The sequence below is a fragment of the Schistocerca serialis genome, chromosome 1 (genome assembly GCF_023864345.2).
Source record: "Schistocerca serialis cubense isolate TAMUIC-IGC-003099 chromosome 1, iqSchSeri2.2, whole genome shotgun sequence".
NCBI classification, from domain to species: Eukaryota; Metazoa; Arthropoda; class Insecta; order Orthoptera; family Acrididae; genus Schistocerca; species Schistocerca serialis.
In genome coordinates, this window is record NC_064638.1 from 1,222,438,265 (window position 1) to 1,222,465,455 (window position 27,191).

The following is a 27,191-nucleotide window of genomic DNA, read 5'->3' on the forward strand; positions in this document are numbered from 1 at the left end:
GTCTTCCTTCTTCCAGAACTGGACACAAAGTGTCTAGAATCGCTCCTTGAAGTGTACCACTCGAATAGTACATCTCCACTTGTATTGAGCACTCTTCCGCCACTGTCTATAGGTGCGTTTATACCTGTGCGCGTCAACGGACTGATGACACTGTAGTATGTCCCCTTTATACGCCGAACCAACCAACAAGTGCACCTTGCGTCTTGTCGCCTTGCGTCTGTGCTTGCCCCATAAGCAAAGATAGGCACGCGTGTAGGTGCGTGCTTCTTTCTCAGTTTGTGCGTGCCAGTATTCCATTCACACCTGCGTTCGCACTACGCACCTCTACTTTCGTGTGGGACAAGCTACCGCCGCGCGGCGAATAGTTGCAAGGCGCACAGGTGCAAACACACTTAACCTCTCACTGGCTGAAGGTCATTCCAATAAAAAATCATTGTTCTTATGTTCGACAGACATGGCTTTGACTCGAACACTTTCTGCACTAAACTATCATAAATGCAATATTTAAATAAATAAAATGTTATGAAAATTCAGTCACTCTCTGATCATGTATAATAAATAATACTTTATTCATATATAAATATGCTAGTATTCTATCGTAAGTGCGTTCACGTTAAAAAACAACAGATTTTGGTTAAATACAGTTTATAAGCAATTATTTAAGTCTGCTTGATAGAAGTGTCTTTTGACATTCATTCCTATAAGAGGTCAGCTAAGACATATGATTGACCACTTCTAAATTGCTTTGGTTGTTTTCGTATGGGCGGTAATTATATTTAAATAAAGTTATTGAAAAAAAAAACCTATTCCTTAAAGACCCATACGAGAAGGAATGAGGTATTTAGTTGCATTCACGCGCCGCGTTACGGCATTCTGATAAGTATTTGAATAACGAAATGGAAATGAATGAATGAAACACAAACAGATTCATAGCTCCCAGGGATGATATTTTAGTGCAGTGCTATCAACTGCGATATCGTTTGTTGAAATCACATGAAATGTTTAAAACTTATTAATTCAAACACTCATTGTGACGATATTTAGGCACTGTAAATTATAAATTTTTTCTAGTTCTAAAGATATTGAAATTATTATTTCTTTGGATGTCCCAAATTTTTCTGAGAGCACCGATGTATTCAAACTTTTTCATTATGTAACTATGTTTTATTATAGGTTTTCTGAGAGATGTAAGAAGCGATCTTTCAGATAGTCTTACACGCTGCCATTGCAGGTGCATAGCCTACTCAAAAGTCACACGAGCAACAGTCCTCCAAATTCTCAGCTTCAGGATTTACCTGTTTTCGGCTAATGGCTGGCCGCCTTTGTACTAGCGCCTGCCAGCAATGTTAACTCTAGCTGGTTGCCCGCGCCGTTTTCTTGGCCTTATTTTGGACATGTTCCCCATTTCTGATCAGTTTATCGCTTATTTCATTTGTGCCACTCGTAAATGAGGAAATTAGTGGCCAATAGTACAGTAATACCTGTCTGAGGAACGAAATACATTTGGGTAAAAACTTACAGGTTTTTCTGTGATGATCTAAAACACTATGACCACTGCTTTATAGCGTGTTGAATCAATTGCAGAACGCAATACAACAGTAGTTTAATTGATACGTGTTTAACAAGTTCTAGAAAGGTATTCGGCGATCTTGGCACTATGTGTGTGTGCACATATCACACACTTCCCTTAAATTGCTGGACGGCGGTTTTTGGGTGCGGAGCTGACGCCCGACAGCTTTCCACATGTGTTCCATTGGGTTCAAGTAAGAGATGTTGGTGTCCACGGCATCTGTATGAGTTCACTGTGATGCACCACAAACAACTGTAGCTCACGTTTTGCCTTGTGACATGGACTGTTACCTTGCTGGAAGACGCCATTGCCATCAAGGAAGACATCAGGCATGGAAGGATGCAAGCGGTCTCGAATATTGCTCCTGGAGTACAAGCTGGCATGATACCTTCGATTACTACCATAGGTCTCCTCATGCCATAATACTCTCCCTATCAGTCTTCGGTCCCAGGATCGAAACCCGCCGCTTCTTAAATTTTGATTAATTATTAGCTTTGGCAGTCGAATACTTCCGGCATAAGAAGCCACACCTCATCCTCCCGACGGCTTTGTCAAAGAGGGCGGAGGAGTAGACAGACACACGTAACGTGTATCCGCAGTATATGTGGCATGCAGCTGAAGAAGTATCGTGATGATCTCTCAATGCGCAAAATATTCCGGAATAGTCCCCATTATGATCTCTGGGAGGACACTGCCAAGGGGGAGGTTACCATGAGACAAAAATTGAATAATCAACGAAAGCATAATGTTCTACGAGTTGGGGTGTGGAACGTCAGAAGCTTGAACGTGGCAGGGAAACTAGAAAATCTTAAAAGGGAAATGCAAAGGCTCAATCTAGATATAGTAGGGATAAGTGGAGTGAAATGGAAAGAAGACAAGGATTTCTGGTCAGATGAATATAGGGTAATATCAACAGCAGCAGAAAACAGTATAATGCGAGTAGGAGTAGTTATGAATAGGAAGGTAGGACAGGGAGTGTGTTACTATCAGAATCGACAGGAAACCAACACTGACAACTATAGTTCAGGTCTACATGCCGACGTCGTCAGCTGAAGAGGATGAGATAGAGAAAGTGTATGAGGATATTGAAAGGGTAATACAGTATGTAAAGCGACATGAAAATCTAATAGTCATGGGAGACTCGAATTAAGCTGTAGAGGAAGAGTAGAAGAAATGGTTACAGGAGAATGGGCTTGGGGCAAGGAATGAGAGAGGAGAAAGCCTAATTGAGTTCCGCACTAAGTTTCAGCTAGTAATAGCGAATACTTTGTCAAGAATCACAAGAGGAGGAGGTATACTTGGAAAAGGCCGGGTGATACGGGAATATTTCAGTTAGATTACATGTAGGTCAGACAGAGATTCCGAAATAAAATCCTGGATTGTAAAGCGAATCCAGGAGCAGATGTAGAACCAAACCACAATATAGTAGCGATGAAGAGTAGGCTGAAGTTTAAGACATTAGTCAGGAAGAATCAATACGCAAAGAAGTGGGATAGGAAGTACTAAGAAATGACGAGATACAGTTGAAGTTCTGTAACGCTATGGATACAGCAATAAGGAATAACGTAATAGGTAGTACAGTTGAAGAGGAATGAACGTCCCTAAAAAAGGCCATCACAGATTCTGGGAGGGAAAACAGAGGAACAAAGAAAGCAACTTTGAAGACACCATGGGCAACAGCAGAAATAATTCAACTGAATAATGAACGGAGGAAAGATAGAAATGTTATTGGAAACTCAGGAATAGAGAAAAACAAGTAGCTGAGGAATAAAATAAATACGAAGTGCAAAGAATCTAAAATGAAATGGCTGCCGGTAGAATTTGAAGACATCGAAAAAGAAACGATTGTCGGAAGTACAGGCTCAGCATACAGGACAGTCAATACAACCTTCGGTCACATTCAAAGCAAGAGTGATATCATTAAGAGTGCAATGGTAATTCAACTGTTAAATGCAGAGGAGAGAGTGGATAGATGAAAAGAATACATCTAAATCCTCTATGAGGGGGAAGATTTGTCTGAACTGATAGAAGAAGCAACAGAAGTCGATTTAGAAGAGGTAGGAGATCTATTATTAGGATCAGAATTTAAAAGAGCGTTGGAAGACATATGACGAAATAAGGCAGAAGGGATTGATACCATTCCATCACAATTTCTCAAATCATTGGGGGAAGTGGCAACAAAACGCCTATTCACGTTGGTGTGTAGAATGTATGAGTCTGGCGACATTCCATCTGACTTTCTGAAAAGCATCATCCACACAATTCCGAAGACAGCAAGAGCTGACAAGTGCGAAAATTGGCGCACAGTCATGTTAACAACTCCTGCTTCCAGGTTGCTTACAGGAATAATATACAGAAGAATGGAAAAGATAATTGAGGATGCGGTAGAAGACCATCAGTTTGCCTGTAAGAAAGGTAAAGACACGAGACAGGCAATTCTAATGTTGAGTTTAATAATGGAAGCAAGACTAAAGAATAATCAAGACACATTAATGGAATCTGTCGACCTGGAAAAAGTGTTCAACAATGTAAAGTAGTGCAACATGTTCGAAATTCTGAGAAAAGGAGGGGCAAGATATAGGAAGAGACGGGTCACATACAAGAGGGAATAATAAGATTGGACGACCAAGAACGAATTGCTGGTATTAGAAAGGGTGCAAGGCAAGGATGTAGCCTTTCGCCGCTAGTGTTCAATATGTACATCCTGGAAGCAATGATGGAAATAAATCGAAGGTTTTAGAGTGGAATTAAAGCTCAGGGACAAAGGATCTCAATGATACAATTCGCTGATGACACTGTTACCCTGAGTAAAGTCAAGAAGTGTTGGTAGAGCACATGCCTGCGAAAAGCAAAGGTCCCGATTTCGAGTCTCGGTCCGGCACACAGTTTTAATCTGCCAGGAAGTTTCATATCAGCGCAAACGCCGCTGCACAGTGAAAGTCTCATCCTCGAAACATCCCCCAGGCTGTGACTAAGCCATGTCTCCGCCATGTCCTTTCTTTCAGGAGTGCCAGTTCTGCAAGTTTCGCAGGAGAGCTTCTGTAAAGTTTGGAAGGTAGCAGACGAGATACTGGCAGAATTAAAGCTGTGAGGACGTGGCGTGAGTCATGCTTGGATAGTTATGTTGGTAGAGCACTTGCCCGTGAAAGGCAAAGTTCCCGAGTTCGAGTCTCGGTCCGGTACACAGTTTTAATCTGCCAGGAAGTTTCAAGAATTACATGATCTGCTGAACAGAATGGTCTAATGAGTACAGAGTAGGAATTGAGAGTAAGACGAAGAATGACGAAGGTAACGAGCAGTAGCAGAAATGGGTACAGCGAGATACTTAACATTAGGATTGATGGTCAGGAAGTAGATGAAGTTACGGAATTCTGTTACCTAAGCAGTATATTAACCAGTGATACCAAATATCGGTCTTAATTTGAAGAATAAATTTCTGAGAATGTACGTCCGGAATACAGCATTGTATGGTAGTTAAACATGGACTGTGGGAAAACCGGATCAGAAGAGAAGTATTTTAGATGTGCTGCCTCAGATCCAAGGTAAGGAATGATCAGGTCCTGCGCTGAATTGGAAAGGAGTATGTGGAAAACACTGATAAGTAGAAGGGCAGGATGATAGGAAATGATGTTAAGAATGACTTCCATGGTGCTAGTGGGAGTAGTTATGAATAGGAGGGCAAAAATTGTAGAGGAAGACAGAGTTTGGAATGGATCCAGGAAATAATTGAGGACGTAGGTTGCAAATGCCACTCTGAGATGAAGAGGTTAGCACAGCAGAGGAATTCGTCACAGGCCGAAGTCAGAAGACTGACGACAAAAAAAAAAAAAAAGACCAGTGGTGACATATCCTAACCCGTTCATTGACGTGTAACAAAAAATATGATTCATCTGAGCAGACAAAATGTTTCCATTGATCCAGTATCCAGTTGCGATACTCCTGTGCCCGCTCAAGTGGTAGCTGCCGAAGTCGTTGACTCAACATTAGAATACATAGGTCCTGACTGCTGGGGACCCCCGTGTTCAACGTAGTGAGCTGAATTACGTGCTCTGAAACCTTTATGCCAGCAACAGCGTTGTAATGTATCGTCGGATTTGGCACCTATTCTACTTTAAAGTGGAGTTATGTGTTGTGCATCGAACAAACGTTATTTATGGTTCGATACCTCATGAGAAAGCAAGTAATGTATCTGGTCTGTGAGAGTATGCCTGTTACATCAGTGACGCAGTGCTGGTAATTTAGATCTATGACATCGCATACACTTTCGCTAGCTAATTTAAATCTTACACAGGACGCCGAAAATTAAAATCGTTGAATCTTTTAAGAAGCAATTAAGTCGACTTTTTCTGTTAGGAGATTGAGAACAGTAAAAAAGATACATTCTGGTGGGCATTAAAAAATCATTGTCATTATTCTGATATCCTTTAAATTACTGCTAATGGACAGTGTGGTATTTTTATTGGTTTCAATGAAGACGCAGAAAACATGGATGTAGAAATAACCTTATTCAATATTATATCTACTTCTTAAGAAATCGTAATAATTATTGTCAGACGCTGAGTAACTCCCATTTCTGTTACTGTTACGTTTTGTCCTGTCAAAAATACAATTTTAAGACTCCAGTTCAATACGTATTCATGCAAAGTTCCGTATATTAAGAGGTAGCTAATTTAGAAATGGCCTCAAAAGATACAGATGGTATATAGAAAGCTTCAATGTTCTGCTGAAAAATGGAAGGGGAAATGTAATGGTAGGAGTTAACGATTTTTGTTGTTGTTAGAATTGTTGTCAGTCTTTTTATTCATAATGGAGGGGAAAAAATTACTGAGTCGAAATAAACAGGAACGAAATCCTGAATTAAAGTTTCTGTGATGAGACGAGCACCGGTCTGGCCGGCTAAACAAAATTTGGGAAAATTTATTCCTTCTCAGCATTCGAAATTCAGCTATCGAGATGACAATAGTACAGACGTTATAGTTACCAATATACCTGTTAATATTTTACAGGACAGGATTGCAGTCTGGTGATGTAGAATGTCCAATTGGCAAAACCGTTTCTTCATATTTGATGCAGGTATGTGAGTAAATCTGAAAATTAGAATTGTTACAATTATAAAACATTAATTTATTTTAGAGGCAACAATCTTAACTCTCTTTGTAATCAATGAGTATGGTACAGATTGCCAAACAGCGTAACATAGGTACTACTGAATTCTTTTTGTTGTTGTGGTCTTCAGTCCTGAGACTGGTTTGACGCAGCTCTCCATGCTACTCTATCCTGTGCATGCTTCTTCATCTCCCAGTACCTTCTACAACCTACATCCTTCTGAATCTGTTTAGTGTATTCATCTCTTGGTCTCCCTCTGCGACTTTTACCCTCCATGCTGCCCTCCAATACTAAATTGGTGATCCCTTGATGCCTCAGAATATATCTTACCAACCGATCCCTTCTCCTAATCAAGTTGTGTTACAAATTTCTCTTCTCCCCAGTTCTATTCAATACCTCCTCATTAGTTATGTGATCTACCCATCTACTCGTCAGCATTTCGAAAGCTTCTATTCTCTTCTTGTCTAAACTATTTATCGTCCACGTTTCACTTCCATACATGGCTATACTCTATACAAATACTTTCAGAAAGGACTTTCTGACAAATCTATACTCTATGTTAACAAATTTCTCTTCTTCAGAAACGCTTTCCTTGCCATTTCCAATCTACATTTTATATCCTCTCTACTTCGGCCATTCCCTCAGCATCACGTGACTTAATTAGACTACATTCCATTATCCTCGTTTTGTTAATTACAAACTTAAAACTTTTTGCACTTTCTTTATGTTATCATAAATAATTTTTATTATACATAAGATCACTATCGGGATATGTATGTTATTACTCCCTGTAAATGTGAATACTCTGCTTGAAGTGATTTCTAAGATTTAGGGAAAAATGCAAAAGAAAATGTAAATTTTCAGGAACAGCTTCTAAAGTTTCAAAAGACTGTAACTCAATACATGCTTAATTTTTTATTTTTAGTCACTCAGACGCACTCTGCACCATGCTTTATATCATCCTCTTGATCTACTTCCAGGTTTTTTCTTCATTTCGTCTTTCTAGACTCCTTAGTGGCCAACTGTGCTGCATACTCCGCTTCATGAATGTGAACCTTGTCCATCCGTTCAAGTTATCTGATGCAGTTTGCTCCAGGATTCATTCCAATATGCTGTAGCACTTTCACCCTACCAATGTTGCCATCATTAAAAGCAATAACAGCATCACTGACCCCCACTTTAGAGTCTTCATTCCAACAAAAACATTTTTGCTAAGCGAGTCCATATAAGATTACTGAACGACTCATTGGGATTTTGAGTCTGACCATGAAGACACTTCTTCAGTAATTCAGGATTTGCCACGTCTCTGTAAACAGGTTTTATGATATCCATGACTGCAGCTGGGATGGAATGTTTATGGTCGTATAAACTGTTTGAATAGTGGGCATTGCGGTAATTGCACTGTGAATCAGGTCCAGGAGGGCAAAGGTGGGGTACCGGTTTTTCATCAGTTGACAGCCTGTGGCAGAAGGTAGCCCATACTGCCTGCTTCATTTTCAACAAATCCTCAGTATTATTTCTAATGTGCATCCCATAATACTGCTGTAGTTCATCAATCATTTTGTCTGTCAGTCTGCCTCTTATGATTTTACTATCAGAAAGTTGTTTCTACTCTCTCAACCTGGTACCCATCCTCTTCTGGACGAGACCAACACATTCCAGTTTTGTGATAATCTCACCATAAAGCTGAGCCGCTACTACACTGTTATATGCTTTTGAGTCTTCATCACCTAAGAACTTCGTGTAACACACTCCCCTTATGTTCACAGATCGACTAAAATTTCAGTAGCTGCTGAGGCCTCCGTACCACCTCTAATTCCTTCAGACTTTCTGTCAGAGATATGTCCTTCTTCATTCCCTGATTTAAATTTGTAACAGTGTTTGATTAAAATCTGTAATCTATTACCTTTCCAGTATTCACACTGGTCACTGTAGCAACAGATTTCTCAGAACTGTAGCTGAGCTTCTGCCAGCCATACCATCATTTGTTTCAACAGATTCGTTTGCAGCACCCTTCATTGACTCACATGCAACAGATTCCACAGCAGCTCCATACTTGTCGATTCTACAAGGATGTGGCACTGTTTCTGCTGCAATGCATCCTTTCCCAATAGCTCTCAATCCATCAAACCACCTAATATTTACTTCCAAATAATTACCTTTAAACTTCTCAGAATTCCAAAATAAATGAGTATATTTACAACTGGCACAGTAATGATAAGTTCCCTGGCTAGTCCATTTGATACCTCAGTGTCTTCATGTAAACTAACTGGTCGTCCACATATTTTACAACACACACTTTCAACTAACACCTCTGTTAGGATGTGTAAATCTATCATAATATAACCTAACTTACCATTTACATCACTTTCGTTTTGAGAAAGCTGTGTATCACAACGTTTTATTTTAATCTTCGAAGCACTAATGTGTGTTTCTCTCGTACTGACAAGTTTGCCTGTATTTCATTTTCTATAACTTCACACGCTACATGTTGAACACAGTGTTTCCCTTTATTCGAAAATCTATTACCATGAAACCCACGTCACTTAAAAACGCTTCGTTTTGGCGTCATACTTTACTATTTGAGAGATTTACCAATCTATTCATCACTTTCCTTCGTAAAATCGTTTGCACTTCGACATACAACAACGCATGCTTGTACTATGAAACGATACGATAATATTTTTGGCCAATAGAAACACGTAATTTAACCTTTATAACACAGCAGTCCACAGCCTTCTATATAAAAAATTAGCAATTTTCTTAGATCTTTAAGTAAGGTACATTCAACCGGTGTAGATTATATTTAAAAGGATAAAATAAAATACTTCCCATGTGTGTTTATAAGTGATGTATATATCATTTTATTCGGAAAATAGCTAATTTTATAATGACACGAAATCTGAAATGCGAAAAAAATTCATTTTCTGTTCTACCTCCCCTTAAAGAAAAGTCTGATTGGATATAGGAAGTTTCAGATCTTATTTTACCTAATAATCACCACAAACAGCTAGTCGTAGTTATATGTTTGGAACAAGGTTAATTGCTACACTTGTGGACAATGGATTAGATTCTATAGTTTATAGATCCAGTCTGATGTTACGCTTTGGATCACCGAGGCAGCAGAATCTTGTCATATCTATGAAGATTGAAATGTGCTTTCTTTGAAAGGTAAACATCTAAATATATTCAGGAGGACTTCTCATGATGATACTTAATCCAGAGCATTTCATTTTAAATCAAGACGTTATCAGGGAGTACCGGAACTCACATTAAGTAAACCAAGAATTGGGATGAACCGTCGAAACAGCCGTGCTCTTTTAATGTTCGAGGTGGAATTTACTACTGAAATATGAGAAAGTCTGTCAGTATCCTGGAGAAATTAATGTTAGTGTTGGATCCAATCTACATAATACAAAGTGATGTGGAAGCAGGAAAAATTAATGCACATTGTATCAGAGTGAGATGTATGTTCTACATACAATAAGAATGGTGCTGAAAGTCATAGCAGTGGTGATAAGTACTGCAACATTTATGGCAGCGGTAAGACCAGCTATATCGCCTTCCTCTGCAAAAAGAATTTACCAATAATGACTGTACTGATAACGGACGAGTGTAGAAACTTTTCATTGCCTTGGTACTTTGGTTAGAACACAAACAAGAAATCTGGAATAACATCCACCATTACATCCAGCTGTATCTTTGTAACCATTATAAATTGGACATGTATTAGATTGACAGTTTTATTCAAATCAGTCTATACTACCAACTTCAATTAATAACAGGAAACAGTAAGAGTAAAACGAGACCTGTAAACAATGGGCTGCCTCAAGGGTCAGTACTCGTCTCGGTCCTTTTTAACCTGTATATTTTGCCCTCACCAAGTACGACTCTAGCACTACTAAAGTATGCTGACAGTTCTGTTCTTGCTCCCAGCATTAAGTTCATAGAACAAGGCACCAACCTCTTGTCGGAAGACCTTGCTATTGTAACGTTCCCTGGCAGCACACACACTATTAATAAAATGAAATGACATTTAATTGTACTATGTACACCACTATGAAGTAATTCGTATGTACTGTAATTGTTTAACAAAAAATATATTTAATTTTGTATAAAGGACATTCGTTATTATTGTAATATTTTCTTTAATAATATTCTCGATGTAATTATGATTGTAATATTTCAATACTCATAATGTAATTACGAAATATGTTAATAACTGCGATAAAAAAAGGTAAAAAACAGCCACAGAGGAAAATAATGTTGTAAGATTACAAAGAGACATTAACAATCAGCAATAGTATAAATAGGAGTATATAATGTGCATTCTTTGTCGTCTTCCTCGAGAGCTGAGAGAGAGAGGAACCTGTGACGTAGCATTTTATCAATGAATAGACTTCTTTCGTCTGTATCTATCTTTAGCCGCCATTAGAGGAGAAATTACAAAGCAATATAAGTTTAATTATTGTTGTGGTCTAAATACATTATAATTTATCAAAATTGTGTATTACTAATGTAAATTAGCTTGCCCATGTCATCTATAATATTTCTTTAAAGAATTTTCAGCATTTTTAGCGATTATCGTTGGTGTTGATGGTCTGTGCCGCGACCGAACGATTTGCAGCGGCGGCACATTTAAAAAATTGTTCCGCTAAAAAATTAACCAAACCCGTAAGTCTGGAGCAGATAAAATTGGCAGTGAATTACGAAATATTTTTCTTTTACAGCGATCCTGAGGCTGATGGAATTTATTACTGGTTTTACATTTGTGCATTCATAGGCGGATAATTAACGTTGAAGTTGTTAATCTGTTGGTTCTTTCAATTTCTAAAGCAAATAACTTAAACATATAGTGAAGTGTGTTTTGTCAATCATAATTAAACGTTCAGGTCAGCTTGGCAATATTTAACCATTTTATGCTAACAGAGACAGTCTTGTGTTCCATAGCTAACGCCGGGAAAGAATTCAGTAAATATTTAAAAAACCACTGCATTTAGAAAATGTGTGCCAAGGCCGAAATACGTAAAAAATTTAATTTATATAATTTTCAACTAAATGCTCTTAATCAGTTAGTATGAATTTATCAGCATGAGAGGATTGTTAAAGTTCACGTAATATTAAATGTGCTTAATTCTGTCTAAATGAATTTTTATTACCACACGTAAATAAGGGGTTCTACAACATAGTTCGTACTGAAAGAGCAAATAACAAAAATATTTAAAGCAACATTTCTTCTCCCCATTTTCAAATCCATTTTCATTTTTACATTATATATATATATATATATATATATATATATATATATATATATATATATATATATATTTATTTCATTAAACTGTGCTGAGGACATGCTTTGCTGACTGCAGTTCAATTCCAAACAAGGCCAAAACTGAAGTGTCGTGCATTCACCTCAGTCTAAAAGACTCCAGACTCCAGAACACTTCTACAACAACTTAGCTCACTGTAATCGTTTCCCTAAATATTTACGCATAACAATGGACCTAGCATTACCTTTTAAATAATATTCAAGAAACACTACAGCAAAACTCAATACGAGAAACAATATAATGCATAAATGGTGTGGTACCAATTTGATTGGGGGTGATGAGGGGGGGAAGGGTTGGACGCAGCCACCCTCAGAACATCATCACTTACTCTTGTGTACTCAGTTGCCAAATAGTATGCTCCAGTCTGGTTGAACAGCCATCACGTGAAGAAGGTCGACGCCAACCGGTAGGAGATCAGCAGAATAATTGAAATGTCCCCTTTTTGAAGAATTATAGATGACTGTGCTTAAACTGACACACAATATTTTTAGCGCAACGCAATCTGACTTTCAAAAATCCCTACAAAAGAATGGCCCTTACTAACTTTAACCTATACGTTTCACAAATCACTTACCTCACAAAAATCTTGGTTACTCGAGCTACTGCATTATAGCTAGCGCCACTACTGCCAGCTAAATAAAAGATTCAAACTACAGAAGGCACTAACTACTGATAGGCATAGTTAGCAAATGAAAGAATTTAATACAGAACAAACACTGTATTTACCTTAATAGTCATAATATATATAGCAGTTCATAACACTCTTACAAATTTCAAAACTCCGCCATCTCTCTCCCCACATCCATCACTGCTGGTGGCTCACCTCCAACTGCGCAACGCTACGCGCTGTTAACATCCAGCTGCCACTGCCCAACACTACAATGGCAGACAACAACGCAAGCTAGCCACAGACTGCACACAGCACAGCCAGTGATTTTCATACAGAGCGCTACGTAACGTTTCCAATAAGAAAACATAAACAGCCTACTTACATAGCCCCCATGCTCCCCACAAAAAATTTTACAAATTGTTTAGGGCAGTGGCCAATAATGATTTGATAAAATTTTTCATAATTACAATAAGAAAGAAATCAAATGCACACACTTATGGATACAATGTTGGCCAAAGCTAAAATTTTCTCACAGTCCATAAAGACAGTCCTGATTGTGTTCATGCCAGTAAAATAGCAGTGTTTTTCCCAAAGTCTGAGCAATGACAAGAAAATGCACACGGAAGTAGTGGATTTCCATGCAGTCTTGAAGAAGGAGTGTTGTCCTTCCAACGGAAAGACAGTGCTGACTCTTGACATGCAGACAGGTAATGGTCCACAACAGAGCAAACCCACAGCAGAGTCAGTCGAAGTTTTGAAGAATATTGGTAGGTAGGTCATCACAGAGCAGACCCACTGCAGTCCTGGTAGAGATTATGGTATTGGTGGGCCACCAAAGATGCAGGCCCACTGTAGTCCTTGTAGAGATGGCCAGCAGCCATCTGTTGTGACTGTGCAGTTGCACAATCACCATTGAAGAGTCTTGCAGATAATATAGCAAGTCCATAACCACCACTTGTGCACTCACAAAGTTTTTGAAATTGTCCTTAGAACCAGCAATGCTGTTATGCAGTCCCTTGCTGAATTATCAACTCACGTGCAAACACTATCAGTCCCTACTTCTCACATGTTGTCCATTTCTATGACCAACAGAAACGTGTGCAGTGAAATGTAACTTACAAGTTACTTAATTTGAAGAACTGGTAATTATTACAACTTGATAACATAAAAATACAATAACAAAAGTACAAAATACATCATTAAAGAATGTAACAATACAGATAACATTTGTAGTAACAAACTTTACAAAAGAATCAAAATAACATATACATCAGTGTTACAGGAATTATGACATAAGTACATACATAAAAGGTCTGAATAACTTTCGAAACATCAACTTCACACTTGAGCATTAAAACAAAACAGAATAAATAATGTCTAAACATCTTTACAAAGAAAATAACATATTATTAGAAAAATTCTACAACATAACTCTTATTAGCTAAACACATAAAGACAGGAAAAACAGAAATATACAAGAGTACACAAACACATAGTGGGATAACACAAAAGGAAAGGACAGGGTTTGTTTTCAGTGTAACATTTGGTACTGCAGTCCAACCCAAAACTTCATTCCATAGATCGTCCCTCTTATTTCAACATTTGCTCCAGCCAAAAAAAAATCCTATCCAAGCATGCTTTCTGTATTCTGTTCACATCCTCTTTCAAAAATAGTTTTTCTCCACTGTACACTACTTTTTTTGCCAAACCATTTTCTTATAGCTTCTCAATGCATTTCTTCCCATTCATCATAGTTAGTTTCTTATATAGTCTACCCCCTCTTAAGCTAACTTAAATCTACTGAGCTCAGATATATATACCAAGGTACGAGGCAATGCAGCAGCACGTAACAAATTAACACAAACAGCAATGATAAAAAATAAAAAAGACAAAGCAAGCAGCATAAATTAGCAGAGCAATTGCAATATTACATCTAATATAAGGCAATTTGCAGCAAACAATAAAAATAAATCAGTAGTAAAACTGGCTTAACAGAGTAATACAAAGTCAAATTCAGTAACATTATGCCTGGAAACAGCAGCAGCAAATGCTATAACTAATACGTAAGCATGGAAAAGTTCAAGCAGAAAAAATATTACACTAAAGACAACAATGCAGAAAAAGGGAAATGTCTATTCACATCTTCATATATCTATGTCATTAAAGTCGTGCACCACAACTTATGCTACAAAATAAATTACCAAGTACTCGAAAAGAAAATTATATATGCAAGTCCTGTGATGGGAAATGTCTTTTTGTGCTCCTTCGGTTTTTTTTTAAGTAGATCATAAATTTTATTATTTACTGGATCTGTAGGCATAAAATATTTATATTAGTTCATCTATAAAATTTTGTTTTAACCAATGCTGCAGTGCAGCTAGAAACTAGATATTAAACAAAATGAGCAAATATGTACACAGGAAGGCATGAAACATCATTCATTAGCCATATGGCATTTCATAATGCAGTAAACAGTCTTTCAACTAGCTAGGCAATAGATGTGAAATTTTTCTCATCATTTCATTAGGCATTTTAGTAAACATCGTAAATTACGAGCTCCACAGTGTAATCATATGTTTTCAAGTTTGAGCGTGTCGTATTTGCGATGCTTTCTACAAAGGAATGTCAATAGTGAGGATACTGGCCTCCTTTTTTTTTTTTCTCCACCTAATGGCTTTCTTTTGTCAGGCGACAACCTCTTAGGTTGGCGCCAAAAACGCATTACGTCAAGGTCACTTACCTTTCTTACTGAAATATTTACAACAGCAGTTTCCGCTACAGTGACAGTCTCATATAAAAATATTTCACAGGTCAAGAATTTGCATTACAAATCTGTAGAAACAAAATCCTATTGATATAACAGTGTCCAAAAAAATTTTCGTCGGCATTGTAATACATTCACGCATTTACATACATTGCATAACTCTTAAAGTACAATTCTTGGTTTCCAACAACCTTTTTCACAAACCAGAGTCCCTAACCACTACTCATTATTCCTTACCTTATTCGTCAACACTTCTTCTATATTTCATCATAACAGATACGTAGCATAATCAAATAACTCATATACAGTAGCATCATCTTATTGATCATAAACATACCTCAATAGCATAATACACATCGTCGTCGTAATAATAACATCATAACACCTCAGCCAAATCTTGAAATCGTCGTAGCTTCCTCCAATAATTTCAAAACCTAAAAAAAATCTCTGCCACTTCAATAGTGTCATCTACCTCAAACGTACTTTAAAAATCATGATCCCATACCAAATACATCATTCAAAGCTCTCATAGTATCACAATGGTTCCGAAAAAATATGAACAGTTCACAAAGTACAGACAAAATACAATTTCGTAAGTGTGAAATTATCCAACGGTCTAATTACGTAAACATCTGTCACTGCCGTAGTAAAGAAGTTTGTCTCTCTCAGTTAAATGATCAGATAGCTGTGTAATTATGTGTTAGAGAAATATGGTACCGATGTGTAAAGTTGTGTAAGCATATACTGTTGTGTCTAGACAAGACAGCCTAGACACAATGAGAGGAAGCCGAAAGGCACGCGCTAAGCTAAAGCAGGAGGGCGTGAGGTCTGAAACAGGATACGTAATGAATGCTATAAAGAAAAGTACGTAGCTTCTGGAATAATTAACTTTAATCCATCCTTTTGGTAAATCTGGAGATTGTGGCGATACAAGTGAGACTCTTTAGAAACATGCAATGTTACTAATGGCGCCTTGCTAGGTCGTAGCCATTGACTTAGCTGAAGGCTTTTCTAACTATCTGCTCGGCAAAGGAGCGAGGCTTCGTCAGTGTAGTCACTAGCTACATCGTCTGTACAACTGGGGCGAGTGCTAGTCCGTATCTCGAGACCTGCCTTGTGGTGGCGCTCGGTCTGCGATCCCTGACAGTGGCGACACTCAGGTCTGACATGTACTAATGGACCGCGGCCGATTTAAAGCTACCACCTAGCAACTGTGGTGTCTGGCGGTGACACCGCATATACCATATTAGCTAGGGCTCCTTGTGCTTGCCAAACACATGATACACAAAGTAAGCGTGTACCCCCCTGAGGATTAATGTAATTATACCCTCAGGTGTTACAGATTACAGCAATGGAATGAAATGTATCACGGAAAACTTTCTTTGTAATTCACAAATCTTTAAAAGTAAATGTTTTAAGTACAAAATTAATCACTCAAATACGTGTACTGTAGCGCTAAACTGTGCGTCTTGTTGTAAGATAACCTCTGTGGAAGTGTCATAGTTATCGTCCTCCGAAAGCTACGTTCTGCAGAAGTCAATGTACTTACCTCACGATAAACAAAAGTGAAATGCTTTGCGTATAGATATCTTAGTTATTACAATTATTGCCGTGATGAAGAAAGTACTGTGCTGTAACGTATTGTTATGCCATGGAAAATGCTGTCTCACTGTAGCTATACCACAAAAGTTACTACTAAAACATGTTTTACCTTCCAGAATAATTCAGAAAAACTGTGCAGATATAAAACAGATACAGCGCAAAAGCAATAATATAAATTGTGTCACTCATTAGTAGCGACGTGATATAATCGTGTAGCTGTCAAATAAACTAACCACTGTGTCATCTGATATCTCTCAGAAAGTACTTTAATTCCAGAATGTATTTTCAAGTAAACAAAAATGTTGCATTAAAATCTCATTAGCTGTACCGGTATATGTTCTAAGTATGTGAGCCTTATAGTCGTTACGTAATTGTGCAACTACCAAGCAAGAATGTACACACACAATAACACTGTGTCATCTGTTCACAATAACAATGCATTCGTAATTTCTGTTTAAATAAATTCTCTTGGTTCTTGACTGGATATTTAACTTCAAACAGTGTTGCAAGTTAACAGTTTCTTAAGTCTGACAAACCATACTAGAAACGTGACGTGAAAAATTTTATGGCAAAGACTAAGTTATAAAGCAGATTATCTTTCAATAAACGGTTTTACATGTGAAATGTGGTGCAATCCTTTGCTCTTCCTAGTACGCAGAGTTTCAACCTGAACGCAATTATCATGCGGTATACGTCGATAAGGAACACTGGAATTTTTCTCAAGGTTAGCGTCTATGTTATTTTTCTCAAGTCCAGCCGGCGCACGTGGCTGCCTGCGGTGCGAGTCATTGTCTGTCTCTTTGTTGGCGTGCGTCGTTATTGGGATTAGGAGACCTAACTTCTAAAAATTCACCTTGATGAGAAGGCCCTGCCCTGTTTGAAGGTCGCCAGTTCTGATGCAATTCAGGTCTGTCGTTACGATCATATCGTCTGTCGTCATGTCGGTGGATTCCATAGTTACTTTCTTGTCGGTCACATGGTGGAGAACTTCTCCTTGAATCGTAACTGCGCGCTGGTCCGTTGCGTCTAAAGTTATACTGTCTCCCTTGATAATATCTATTTTGGTTCCCATATTGTCTGTTTCTCTGATTGTCTCCGTGATAGTCATTACTGCGGAGAGGTGATCTTTCCCTGTAATTATTACTACTCTGCCAACGGTTGTCATACGGGTGGTGTCTGTTTTGGTCACGATTTGTGTTGTGAGAATAGCCTTGTCGTGTCCAGTTATTATTTCTTTCATCACGGAATTGCGACGGATGTGACCTGTAATTGTTGTGTTCCTGTTTTCGCGTTCCGCGATTGTCAGTGTCAATTTCTAATTCTTGTAAGAGTCCTTGAAAAGCTTCAATGTCGTCTTTGCAACGTCCTGCCAAAATAATGTGTCGCAAATGTTCAGGTAATTTGATTAAGCAAATGCGGATGAGTTCTGAGGGGCTGTATGGGTTTGACAGGTACTGATTCTTGTGCAACATGTCTCCAAAATATTTCACGAGACTGGAGAATTCAGATTGTTCGAAATGTTTCCTCATTATGATACTATGATTTACTCCATCTTGTGTAGCTTGAGACCAATATGCTGAGAGGAAGGCATGATAAAATTCTCCTTCACTGTGACAGTCGTGAATGACCGATCGCATTCTTACAGCTGGTTCATTCTCTAAGTAGCCACACATAAATTCTAATCTGTGTTCTAATGACCAGTTGGGAGGAAAACAATGAGAGAATTGATGAAGCCACGCTTGTGGATGAATGTCGTTGCCAGAATTCTTAAATGCTTTGAATTTACGTGTAGTAATGAACAGCTTATAGTCAAAATCATTGTGTCGGCGAGTCGCATATCGGTCATTGTTAGGTCGTGTCGGCTGTTCCATCTCAAAATTCGGTGCACATTGCCAATTTCTTTCATAATTTCCGAAATGCCCTGTGTTATTATTTTGCGTCTTTTACGTATTTCTAAGTCCCTCTTCCCGTGTTGGAGCGCGAGCGTCCTCTGAAATTCGTAATTTTTGTATTACTTGTGCCAACTGATCTTGTACTTCCCGGATTTCTCTTTTGTACTGTATATTGATTTGATTTTGATTGAATTTCCTAATTTGTTCGCACTCTTCTGTGTCATTAAAGACTACTGGTTTTGTGTCATTCAGATTATCATCTACCTTCGTAGATAAATTAGTGAACTGATCCGAAAGTTCGGCTACTTTCTCCAATAGTGTACTTATTTCCTCAGTGTGTTTTTCTGAACCAAGTTTCAGAGTATCTACTGTGTCCTTTAAGTTTTCCTGAGTTTTTGCAAGTTGCGTAACCGAATCGGTAGATGCAACTGAGTCAAATTTAGCTTGCAAGGTCTCATGATTTTCATGAACAATAGTTTGCAGTTCTTTTATGGCTGCTTCGTGATTCTGTAAAGCATTTTCATGCCGCGAAAAAATAGGTTGAAAATGCTCACAAATTTGAGTTTTTACGTCATTACAGACTTTTTGATATTTCGATTCAATGTTATGTAACTCAGTAGTTAAATCTTCACGTGTTTGTTCAAGAGTTAGTTCCGATGAGTCTAACTTTTGAAGCTGTTGCTGTGTTTGTCTCTGATTTTGTTCCAACGTGTCTAACTTTTGAAGCTTTTGCTGTGTTTGTCTCTGATTTTGCTCCACTGTGTCCAACTTCTGAAGCTTTTGCTGTGTTTGTGTTTGATTTTGTTCCATTGTGTCTAACTGTTGCTGTGTTTGTCTCTGATTTTGTTCCATTGTGTCTAACTTTTGAAGATTTTGTTCCCTTGTGTCTAACTTTTGAAGCTTTTGTCCCATTTGTTGCATTAATTGTAATAACAATGCACTGGTGTCTGAAACATGTTCCTCAGTGCTTTTCGGCAGTGAATTTGCACCGGCAACATTCACATTTTGACAAGCGGAAAATGTGTCTTGACTCATTTGAGAAAACGGTGAGAACCCAAAACCTGAGTCTACAGTATTTGCAGTATTGTGTTCTGTCATTCCCGATTCCTAAGGCGAGCTGTTGCCGGCCGATCGATCGTTAACGCTTCCCTGTTCACAACCTGTTTCACTGTCTACATCATTATTTGACGCCCGCTCCATTTCCCTATGCACAGTTCCCAAATTACTACTTTGAATGTCTGTTACTTCATTACACAGTGGTGCTGATAAGCTACGCTCGTCGTCACTATTATTTCTCAGTTTACTTTGGAGCCTAGTGTTACGTTTTTCACACGCCATTATTGTCACAATATTTCACACGATAACACAGAAAAGCACAATTTGAAGAGCAAAAATAAGAGAACACATTAACATAGCACTGAAAATAATATCTCGTTAATTGCAGCTGCGAAATACTTGGTGCAAATCTACATGCATGCCACAACTGTTTTACTGTACAACAATGAAAGACTGCAACTACAAAGGAGATTTTCTCTGCAATTACGCGCTAGCAATAAACAAAAGCTACACTAATTACACAAACTACAAGAAAAAATCAGAAGATTCCAGTGAGGTATCCTCGGCTAAGGGTCGACATATGAAACGTCCCGTTTTTGAAGAATTATACATGACTGTGCTTAAACTGACACACAATATTTTTAGCGCAACGCAATCTGACTTTCAAAAATCCCTACAAAAGAATGGCCCTGACTAACATTAACCTATACGTTTCACAAATCACTTACCTCACAAAAATCTTGGTTACTCGAGCTACTGCATTATAGCTAGCGCCACTACTGCCAGCTAAATAAAAGATTCAAACTACAGAAGGCACTAACTACTGATAGGCATAGTTATCAAATGAAAGAATTTAATACAGAACAAACACTGTATTTACCTTAATAGTCATAATATATATAGCTGTTCATGACAGTCTTACAAATTTCAAAACTCCGCCATCTCTCTCCCCACATCCATCACTGCTGGCGGCTCACCTCCAACTGCGCAACGCTACGCGCTGTTAATATCCAGCTGCCGCTGCCGAATACTACAATGGCAGACAACAACGCAAACTACCCACTGACTGCACACAGCACAGCCAGTGATTTTCATAGAGAGCTTTACGTAACGTTTCCAATAAGAAAACATAAACAGCCTACTTACATAATTAGTGGCTGTAGAAAAAGCACTCGTCTGCCTCGGCTACCTGTTTCGAGCCATATCGCCCCTCATATTCGCTGATAGGAAAGATTAATTAAGGAATACAATAAAACTGAAACCAATCCGCACCTTCCATTGCACAGTGACCTATCTAACGCTGCTCTGCAGAGACTTAAGTCAAGAGCCGTCCACTACGATTAGCGGAACTGCTTTTGAGGGACAGTTTCAAAATTAATGACAAGTGGAAAGAATTTTGGGAAGCCCTGAAACCACCTCAGGATCCACCCACTATCGACCCTACTTCGCCATAACCAGGATGGAACTGCCACGAAACGTTCAGAACGTCAAATGGAACCAGCCATGACTGCCTTTACATACTGGAAGTAACCGAATCACTTTGCTTCGACTGTGGAGAACCTCATCAGACTGTTCACGACATGGTCACCGGATGTCGCTTTAGAGCATACCCAGGAGAAAAATTTGGTTTGTTTGAAGCTTTCTGGTCTGGACTGGATTAACGGACCCAACCTTATATAAATTCACGCGAATCCTGTTGGTACGTTCCGTTTCATAATTGTGGCTACACTGTGAACTTTTATCACTTTTTTATACATATTATTTTTATACATTATACTCAGCCATGTAAGCCATACGCTAAACAAAATAAATACACCATCTCCAAAAATATTTACTGTTCCTTCTGAAACACCTTGTTCATTGTTTTTCTGTTTCATATTCCAATGAACACTGTTACGACTGTAAGGGTTTTGTTTTATATAGAATATTGTAAATTTGGTAATATTCGGGATGTCATGAGGAAAAGTAAAGCTTCAGTAACATCTGAGTCATAGCGTGCAACGTTTGTGTTGAAGAGGATGCCCTGCAACAGACTGTTAATCGAACCTTTGCTTATGAGTGCAGTCATGGGGAGAGAGAGAGAGAGAGAGAGAGAGAGAGAGAGAGAGAGAGAGGAGTTTAGTTGCATCTTGTGATTGAGTAAGATGTGTTTAGGCCGTGCTGTGTGCTGGCAATAATTTTCTTTTATTATCTTTCATTTATGGAGAGATATTTTGTAAATTCATTCAGAAGACTTCAAAAGATGCAGTAATAGCGCATTTGTCGTGAAATCCCAGCGTAGTAATTAATTTGGTCAGCGATTTAGAAATGGAGATTCTTATGATAACGAAACGTGTGATTTACTGATTTTTATTCAAAGATGGATAGATACGTGTTTGTAATAATGTGAAGAGATTTAGTTCCGGTTTTGTCACTATAAATGTAAAGTGAATTAAAATATATTGTCTCAGTGATGTGAAGTTTTGTTAATTCAGTTACTTTATTGTTTTTCCATCAATCAGCATACGTCTCTATATTATTATTTCACATATATAACAGAAGCAGCACAGCATTTATTCTTTGTGCTAATAGATATGCAATTTCCAATTTTCGACTAAAACAATTAACATTTCAACCATTACTACATTTTAAATAGGGAATTTTTAGTAGTTATTCATATTTCATAATTTTCTCGCAGTCAGATTGCTTGTATTATTGGTAACATTACAATTTTCTGTTTGCATTTGTGGTTAACCGTTGATTTGTTGATCAGTATTTCTGATCTGTTACGAACGTCTAAATGAGTTAAATCTTTCACTAGTACAACCTAACATTAGCACACAGACAAAATACCAGTGAATATAATAATAATAAAATAAATTGGTTCAAATGGCTCTGAGCACTATGGGACTTAACTTCTGAGGTCATTAGCTCCCTAGAACTTAGAACTACTTAAACCTAACTCACGTAAGGGCATAACATTCATCCATGCCCGAGGCAGGATTCGAACCTGCGACCAGCGGTCGCGCGGCTCCAGACTGTAGCTCCTAGAACCGCTCGGCCACTCCGGCTGGCAAATATAATTATACATCATCAATTTAGCACACAGGCAAAATGCCAGTAAATATAATTATACATCATCATTCAACAAAAACTATTTAGCTACCCCCGATATGCATAAGTAAATGATCGGTTATCCGAAAAATCCACTTTCCGAATGGTTCCCACCCGATTCTCAATTGTCAGACAGCACACAGGCGCTCAAGTTGAGTATTTACGCACCCGCGTGTCCCACGGCAACTTTTAATTAAGGAAGCCCGACGTGGCGCGTCCCCTCGGTGAATATCAGAGGAAATATGGATCCGAGACTACCCGAGCGAAAAGACGAGCGCCAAGAACGAAGTGCAAATGACTTCATCCTCGCGAGCGCCGCCGCGATAAAAGTGGGATTTATATTCGCCTGCGTTCGGCTCTTGAGCTTCCGTCCCCCTACTTTTTTCCGCCTCCCCTCGGCAATCGTCTCAGCATCCGGCCTGCTTACCCTCGCCTCGCCAGATATCACAAGACAGAGGCACTGCGCCCGCCCTGCCACCAGCAAATGACGTCCCTATTATCTCTCTGCCTCTTTACTCCACCCGTTCGTCCCAGAGATAGCGCTGGCGTTGCGGAGCGGAGACTGCGGTTATCAATTCCGATACCTCCTGATCGCAACCCAATCTTCCTCAAAAAACTCGGGCACCATCGAAATCCGTCATACGTCACTCAGTTTCTAACGAGCGACATTCCCAGTGCCGTAGTCTTCACTTTCCGGAAAACTTGGTTAGCTGACAATTTGTTCGCAGACCGAGAGAGTGGTATCCCCCCCCCCGTGTCGTATTTCGTTGGGTTCGTGTTTGTAGATATCCTTCTGTTACCTCGCCAACCGGTCTCTCCCTTCAATTTTATTTTACGCTCCACTTGCCACCGCCTTGCCGGGCACTTACTTCACGGAGGGGGGGGGGGGGGGGGGGGAGTTGGAGCAGCGATGAAGAAATCAATCAGAGTGAAACACCACTGAGATCACTAACCTGCCTGATTTGTTCTCCTTAAGAATGCGATGCGATTTTATGGTGAGTCATCTCCGAGATTCTACAGAAAATGCATTATGCTGAAAGCTGCCTGAGGAGAAAATACTCGATAGCCAGTAGACTGCAAGAAATAATAGACCAGTCACTAGGAAATTAGAAACGTCGATAAAGGGCACGAAACTATCAAAGCATACTGAAACACATGTACTCCAATGCTTTAGCTTCCATTACACTTCATTCGGATTGTGAGAAATTCGGACTTGACGGATTATCGAAGGAATTATTATCAAGAGTCTGCATTAGGCGAGGCATCTAAGAATATAATACGTTTTAACTGACCCACACTTTCGGATAACTGAAATAACTGATAACTCGTGTTCCTAATGTCCCTGTTGTCTATGAAAAAGCACCGATTCCGAAGAACAAATTCAATAAAGAAGAGGTAAAACCAATTATAGCCGAATCGTTATTGCTCGGCTACTTCAACGCAATAGCGTTGGGAAGACTTTCGACAAAAGACAAAAACTACAAAGCATTTAGCGAAATTCCAGATAGTTGTCAGTCAGTTTGAGGAAGTACTTAACTCGTAATTAACGCAAGACAGTCAGGCTGGAACGGACACACTAACACCAACTCGAGCCCAGACTCAGAACCACAGATAGCAACATGAAACATATCTGATCGTGAAATCGATGAAGCAAACGGATGTAAGCATATGCGCTTGACTGATAATTGTTTTGCACTCAGTTTACGTAGCTAATAGCTTCGCACAACCTACCATAATGCCTGATGTTAATATTTCTACTATTGTAATTGTCCTGAAATACGGGGTGTTCAAAAAGTTTCTCCGCAGTGCGTGCCGTTTGCCTCAGTGAACATACAGAAATGAAACTCAGTGAAATACAAGTTATTAATTTATTGAATATTCATTTTTACTTACAAATTTTCACATCAAATGTTGAAAGAGTCCCCCCTGTGGTTGAATACACAATTCAATTCGTCCAGTCATGTTTCCAAACACAGGCAGTAACATTTCTTCTGTAACGGAAGCAGTGAAAGTGGATATTGCAGTTTTCAATTCATCTATGGATTTTGGACTGTTTTTACAGACAGTTGCTTTCGCTGCACCCCAGAAGAAAAAGTCAAGTGGTGTTAAGTCAGGCGACCGTGGAGGCCAAAGCCCCTGTGAAAACATGCGATCACCAAAAACATCAGAAAGCAGTGACACTGAAACGCGAGCTGTATGCGCAGTTGATACATCTGGTTGAAAATAACTGTTCAGTATTTCATTTAACACATGTTCTCCTATGAATGGGTACAGAATATCACTGCAGTATCGTTGTACGTTTAGTGTTTCGTTGAAAAATATGGGACCTACAAACGCCAGGACAACTACTTCTTGATGCATGTGTCACTGACCCCGTACCTTCGAAATTTGGTAATCAAATCTCGCACAGTATCGCGATGTGGGAGTCTTGTCTCCGGGAAAACTGAATTAAACGTTTGACGAACTGAGTCTGTACCTACCGCCAACTTTGAACACTTGTTCGACAAAATGGTTAGCATTTTAACAGTGACGAAAACGAAACAAACGAATGAAGGAACTAAACTTAAACTTTCACGTCAACACGTAACACACACTAACGATACTACTGACGCAGGCTGAGATAAACGAAACAGTAGAATGTTGGGAGAGTCCACTTGAAGGGAAGTAACCCAGGCAGGCGTACAATCATACGGCACGCGCGTCTAACAATTATACGGCACTGCTGAGAGACTCTTTGAACACCCAGTATATATTTTCTGTTAAGCAAGTTTTGCTTAACACTGCTGCGTATTTTGGAGATGAGAGCAGAAATTATTGATCACACAAAGAAATTAAATATTTTGATCAACAATAATCTTTAAAAACTCACTGAAATAATTTTTTCATAGTCACTGAATATTAATACTGGATTTTAAGGTGGAGATTTCACTGAGCAACGTAGTCTATTACCTTTATCTGTCAGTCTCAGTTATTTTTTAAGTTTTGATAATTTTGATTTCTTTAAACAAATTATTAGCGTTGCAGTAGCTTAGAAATCTTAGTCTCTGTATCGTCAAAAGTGGGACTCGGTTTTAATTAATAACGACATGCTAAGACATTACTTGGTAACTACCAAATAATTGTTCAGGTTTAAGCACTTGTAACACAGCATTAACGCTGAGCTGAAAATTATTCACAGAATGAAACTACTACGCCGGCAAGCCTTGATACACTTCTAAATGTTAAAGTTATATTAATGAGTAGCTGCTGCTGGTGCTTGAGATAATAAACACCGACAAGCATAGCAATACGCTCCTCTTACAGTCTTTTCGCAATGAACAATTTTGGGCCCACAATGCTTTTCTTTTATATTAATTTCTCTTGGTGCTTTTTGGATTGTACACTGTTAACACAGTAATTATGCCTGGCCAAAACACACGATTCTTCCAGTCTGCTACCTTACGGTGTGTCACTCTACACGCCGCTAGCAACAACTACGCCTGAGCACTCTGCTGGCGAAGAGATCCCGCCAGACTGCAATGCACCGTACGCATCAGTGCCCAGAGACAATGTTCCCTTCTTCAAATATGATCTTTGACAAGCTGGTTGCGCCGTTCACCAATTAAAATTCTTAATTTTAGTGACGTATGGCAAACAAGCATACCACTTAAGCGTAGATAACCTACAGTAGTAATAACTGTACAAAAAATGTAACGCGACAACATTTGATGATAAACATAAAATAACTACAGCGTCGGATTTTTTTGGAAAAGAGAGAGAGTTTTATTTTGAGTATTCATTTAATTTCAATAACGTCCATTGAAATTTTGAGCATTTGGTCGGTTTGAAATGTAACATTTTAGGCACACGTGTGTGTTGAAAAATTTAAAATATTCAGGTGTATATATAATGCCACAGGCATACAAGTGTCACGCAGTAGTCGACCTTCCGTATCGTATTTTACGTAAATTTCTCTTGTTATCTTTTTCGCCTCTGACAAATTAAAACAGATTGGTAAGTGAGGACACGAAAAACCAACGGTCCAAACCGTAACTAGCAACGTGTAACACGTTAACTGCCTGTATCAGGATTCTGTGGTCTAGCAGGGGTACGTGGATTAAGTGCTTGGCAGACCTACATTTGCATTTCTTCAAATGTGAAGTCCGGACGCATCATTCACACCTGT